At 53.4% G+C, this 6,000-nt stretch overlaps 1 protein-coding gene across 1 annotated transcript in view; it reads right to left on the bottom strand.

Annotated features, from left to right (window-relative positions):
- Positions 1-3,600: 3,600 nt before the first annotated feature.
- INTS8 (integrator complex subunit 8) overlaps positions 3,601-6,000 on the bottom strand; it is a 50,669-nt gene continuing 48,269 nt past the window's right edge. Inside the window, 1 exon segment of the mRNA XM_061573128.1 lies at positions 3,601-3,962. The gene's annotated coding sequence lies outside the window, so the exon portion shown is untranslated.

Raw genomic sequence — 6,000 nt, 5'->3', positions numbered from 1 at the left:
AGGAGATTAGATTGCAAATGTTGTGGCTTGGCTCTCCGACACACCGGTGTGCTGAACTAGTGACGAAATGGTCACGTTCTGTTGACGTGACAACCCTTACTAGTTGGCTGTGTCGGGTGGTGGCGGGTTTAACGACACATTCATATATTTACGCGATCTAACCCAAAGACCTCTATTATGAATGTTGATGTTTATGGTAATGATGATGGTGATCACGATGTTGATGATGGCGATGATGATGGTAATGATGATGGTGATGATGGCGATGATGATGACGCTGATGATGACGCTGATGATGATGCTGCTGATGATGCTGCTGATGATGACGCTGAGGATGATGACGCTGATGATGCCGCCAACGATGCCGCTGCTGATGACGATGCCGCTGCTGATGACGCTGCTGATGATGATGCCGCTGCTGATGATGCCGCTCATGATGATGCTGATGATGACGCTGATGATGATGCTGATGATGATGCTGATGACGCTGATGATGATGCTGATGATGACGATGATGATGACGCTGATGATGACGCTGATGACGCTGCTGATGATGCCGCTCATGATGCTGATGATGACGCTGATGATGATGCTGATGATGATGCTGATGATGATGACGCTGATGATGATGCTGATGATGACGCTGCTGATGATGCCGCTCATGATGATGCTGATGATGACGCTGATGATGATGACGCTGATGATGCTGATGATGATGCTGATGATGACGCTGATGATGACGCTGATGATGCTACCAACGATGCCGCTGCTGATGATGCCGCTGATGCCGCTGATGATGCCGCTGATGCCGCCGCTGCTGATGATGATGCCGCTGCTGATGATGCCGCTGCTAATGATGCCGCTCATGATGATGCTGATGATGACGCTGATGATGCTGCCAATGATGCCGCTGCTGATGATGCCGCTGATGCCGCCGCTGATGATGATGCCGCTGATGATGCCGCTGCTGATGACGATGCCGCTGCTGATGATGCCGCTGATGATGCCACCGCTGATGATGCCGCCGATGCCGCCGCTGCTGCTGTGTGGATGAGCGGCAGTTGGCGCGATGATGGTTAAGCCACGGTATCGTGGGGTGAGTTTCATTCTTGGCAAGCGCTTTGCTATGTTTGATCCTTGATTTTGACTTAAAACTTTCGTGACTGCAGGAATTCATATTCTTGGTTCTTTCGGTAAAGTCACGTGGATAGAAAAAATAAATGTGAATCAAATAAACAAATTAAATAAAAACGTTTCGATCCCAACACATGACGATGAATATTTTTTTTACTAGCTGTGATTTTCACACCTGATGATGATTGCTTGTGTTGCAATCGAAACGTCGTGATTTAATTTAGTTACTTCTTTTTTTATTCTTATTTGTATTTTTTTATTTTCACCTACGTGACTTTACCGAAAGAACCAAAGAGTATGGATCCGTGCAGTCACGAAAACTTCAAATCTGGAAAAAAACATTGTGTTTTTATTTTATTTATTCAAGCCAAATCATCAGCAGTAGCAGCAACGGCCACAACTATTTTTAAAATTTTGTTTTAATTTTGATCAGGTAAGGCCCCAACCGGAGCTACAGAGATCTTTTTCAGAAGCCATCACACAACTGACAGCTCAAACGAAGTGGGCATCTTTCGATTTAAAGCTTTCGTGACTGCAGGGCTTCATCTTCTTGGTTCTTTCGGTAAAGTCACGTAGAAGGGAAATAATAAAATAATAAAAATAAAACATCATAAAATAATTCTCACGTTTCGGCCACAACGCAAGCAGCCGTCCTCACATCGTGAGAATTATTTTATTATGTTGTATTTTTATTATTTTATTATTTCCCTTCTGCGTGACTTCACCGAAAGAACCAAGAAGATGAAGATCACCGTCATCGTGTGGACATTGAAAGCAGCCAAGCACTCTAAACGTGTGGTGATGTCGATTCTAAATGTGGAGGGGTAAACCCGGAGGACCAGGAGAAATATCCACGCGACCACGGGGGGAGAGAGAGATACGCAGACTCCAAATAGACAGCAGCAGGCGTCAGGGTCGGGATCGAACCCACGACCTCCTGTATACCAGGCGAGGTAGTTAACATTTCCTAGCCACCGTGATGATGATGAGAGAGAGACACGCAAACTCCAAATATACAGCAGCAGGCGTCAGAGTCGAGATCCAACCCACGACCTCCTGTATATCAGGCGAGGTAGTTAACATCTCCTATCCACCGTGATGATGAGAGAGAGACACGCAGACTCCAAATATACAGCAGCAGGCGTCAGGGTCGGGATTGAACCCACAACCTCCTGTATACCAGGTGAGGTAGCTAACATCTCCTAGCCACCGTGATGATGATGAGAGAGACGCAGACTCCAAATATACAGCAGCAGGCATCAGGGTCGGGATCGAACCCACGACCTCCTGTATACCAGGCGAGGTAGTTAACATCTCCTAGCCACCGTGATGATGATGAGAGAGAGAGACACGCAAACTCCAAATATACAGCAGCAGGCGTCAGGGTCGCGATCGAACCCACGACCTCCTGTATACCAGGCGATGTAGTTAACATCTCCTAGCCACCATGATGATGATGAGAGAGACACGCAGACTCCAAATATACAGCAGCAGGCGTCAGGGTCGGGATTGAACCCACGATCTCCTGTACACCAGGCGAGGTAGTTAACATCTCACTATCGTGGCACCTCAGTCGCACGCACGCCAGGTCGCTGCTCGCTTTGCTGCACCCTTCTCAGATGTTCTTTTGCAACTGCCCACGAGCCCTTTCGGGGTGTGAACAGTGACTGCACCCACCACGGGAGAGGGGCACAATTGACGTCGTAGCATCATCATCGTTGTTGTTGTTGTGAATGTCAAGCTTGTTTACCGGAGAAACCTCTTTGGGTCAGGGGAGGCCTGTCAAGCCCTCGCAGGAGCGGCAGGCCGTGGTGGAAGTGACGTTGCTGCGAGCTCGTTCCCAGTCGAGTCATTTGCAGTGTCATTTTCTTCACCATTGGGGTTGTTTCGGCCAAAGGCAGTGGTGATATATTGTGTCCCTATTGGCCCTGTACCGCGACACCAACTGGCACCGCCGCGTCAATGTGCCTACGGCGCGCCTGGCAAACGCTGGTGGCCGCAACGCCTGCCCGCCCGCTCGCCCGCTCGCCCGCCCGTCCGCCCGCTCGCTCACCTGCCCGCCCGCCTGCTCGCCCACCCGCCCGCTCGCTCGCCCGCCCGCCTGCTCGCCCACCCGCTCGCCCGCCCGCTCGCCCGCCCGCCCGCCCGCCCGCTCGCCCGTTCGCCTGTTCGCCCGCCCGCTCGCCCGCGGAAATAACCAGGGCTCGACCCCTGCCGAGCTTCCGAGATCGAGCGAAATCTCTGGCGATCGCGGGGCGGTCGTAGCAAACGATGAACGTGCCGCGCAGAAGGGCACACTGCCCAAAGACGTCGCAGATTTTAGATAATTTTTTGTTTATTTTAAAGCCTGCAGTGGTCGTTGACTGTGCTCATGCACCGCAATGCAGCGGCATCATCATCATCAGCAGCATCAGCACCGCCACCACGACGACCACGACCAAATAATTTGCACCAACAGAAGACAGGGAAAAAAAACAACTCCGTTTATTTCTCGTCAACACGTCACGTTGCGCACTGCAAATAACGATGCACCTTCTGCTTCACGCAGGGAAGCCTCTCTCCCCTCGGGAGTCTCAAAACCTTCTCGGAGAGGGTCGTCCCTGCGACGACTGTGGCGGCGTGGGCCGGAGTCCTCGACGGGCTGGGGGGGGGGGCAGCCCCCTCTCGCGCTAACGACGAACCAACGCGCTAACGACGGCGCCGTTGAGTCGCTGTGCTCCCGCTCGTTCGTGCAGCGCTACGGTTCCCATCCTTGCGCGGTCCACCGACACCTCCCTCCCAGCGCCCCCGTTACTGCGGGCCCGGCCATTGCGGTCAACCGCACCTGCCTGCCAACAAATACAAAAATAGACAACGGAGCATATTGCTGAACGCGATACGGCACAAGTGTATTTACAAACAGTCGCAATCACACTTTTGACAATTCCGCAATGTCAGAGCTAGCTCCGTCATGATATCCGTTTCCACAGGCAAATTCTCTAACAGTTGAAGGAATATCAGAGCTAGCTCTGTGGTGTCCGCGTCCGCAGGCTGCTCACCAAGACAGCGCAAGGGTCGCCCTGCCGCCGTGCGAGAGACGCGAAAAGGGAATGCCTTGTGACACGATCGCGATCAAAGACAATGCCTTGTGACACGATCGCGCCTTGTGGCACGATCGCAATGAACGAGAATGCCTTGTGATATGATCGCGGTAAAAGGGGATGCCTTCTTCTTGGTTCTTTTGGTAAAGTCAAGTAGAAGGGAAATAATAAAATAAAAAAAATAAAAATTTATTAAATACAATTCTCACGACGTTTCGCCCACAACGCAAGCAGCCGTCCTCAGGTGAAGAACAGGACTTTACCGAAAGAACCAAGAAGATGAATCCCTGCATTCACGAAAGCTTTAAAGGGAATGCCTTGTGACACGTTCGCGTTGAACGAGATCGCGATAAATAAAATAAAAACGCGAGCCGGTGCGTCGGTGCGTAACTCTTGTGGGTGGTGGGTGGGGTTACAAAACACGGGGGGGGGCTCGAAAAAACGCTGACGCGCCCCGTGCCGCGCGTGACGCACGGCCAGGACCCGCCGCTCGGGGATCCGGCTTCGAGTGTGACGTTTAAAAATAAAATAATAAAACGCGCCAAATATACACCGGTCCCCGCTGACCCCCGGCGATCATCGCCACGCACGGCGCATTCCTTCGCGAGCACCATTCCCCCCCCGCCCCCCCGGGGAAGGTGGCGGTGAGGGAGGAGAGACGGGAGGAGGTGGAAACAGGGTAATTTTAGCGGTCGAGGGAGGTGCGTGACCAACTTTGTCTCTTGCGAGACCCGCCCCGCGCGCGTGTATCCGCTGTCGCTGTCGCTGCCACCGCCGCTGCAAGAGAGCGGGCCGAGTGTAGGACGGCACGCGGTGGGACTACGGGACTTTATTGTGACGCTGGGGCCGGCTGGGGCCTGGCCCGTCACAACCTTCGGCCCCTTCCTCGCTGTTTACATCTGCGGTCGCATTCCTGCCATTGCACGGGCCAGCCTCCGGAGTCGTTTACCCTGTCTCTCCTCCGTCCTGCAAGCGGTCACCCCCCCCCCACCACCACCCGTCCACCACAACTCCCTCTTCTTCCTGTTTACATCTGCAATACTCTCGTCTGCCACGTCCTGTTCAAAATTTACGCGTTGCTTACTCTATCCCCTCCCTCCTCCTCCTCCAACCTGAAAATATAAAGATTTCCCCCCGCCACCGCCCCGCTCCGTAAAACCAAAACAAACTGTTGGGGCAAGTGCCGTGAGCGAGCACCACCTACGAAAGCCGACAACGGGACGCGAGGGCACGGGTGGCCAGCACCACGCCCGGCCGTCTTTGTCTCCCCAGTGGCGATGATTGCGCACCACACCGGCTAATCATCTGAGGCCGAGCCGACCTCGGAGAGGCCCAGAATCGGTTCAGGCAATTGTCTAACTGGCGTTGACCTGTGAGTGGGAATCGAACTCGGGTCGCAGGATTCACAGCGCGGGCGGCGCACTAACCGCCGCACTACCGCTCCCCGCATCCTACGCGCAGACACACACACACGCACGTCGCACACACACACACACACGTTGCACACACACACGTCGCACACACACACACGTCGCACACACACCGATCCCAGCGCCGCACTGGTGACCTGCACAAGGCTTTTATTGCCAGCCTCCCGAGTTGCTTATCCCATCACCCGGCCGTCAAATTCCGAGCAACTTGGGCAGGCAGCTATTATGCAAAGGTCAATATCTTATTTAGCCTTGGAGGGGAACACCCAACAGATACTTGTTGCTGCTGCTGCTGCTGCCATCACTGTGGCATTGACCCTCGCGAGGATTGGTGGGGAAGGTCATTAGGGGTGTCA

Source organism: Lethenteron reissneri, chromosome 52 (assembly GCF_015708825.2).
Source record: "Lethenteron reissneri isolate LAM-NWPU_2019-01 chromosome 52, ASM1570882v1, whole genome shotgun sequence".
Taxonomy (NCBI): Eukaryota; Metazoa; Chordata; class Hyperoartia; order Petromyzontiformes; family Petromyzontidae; genus Lethenteron; species Lethenteron reissneri.
Note: the sequence above shows the minus strand (reverse complement) of the source record. Positions and strands in the feature narration are given on the sequence as shown.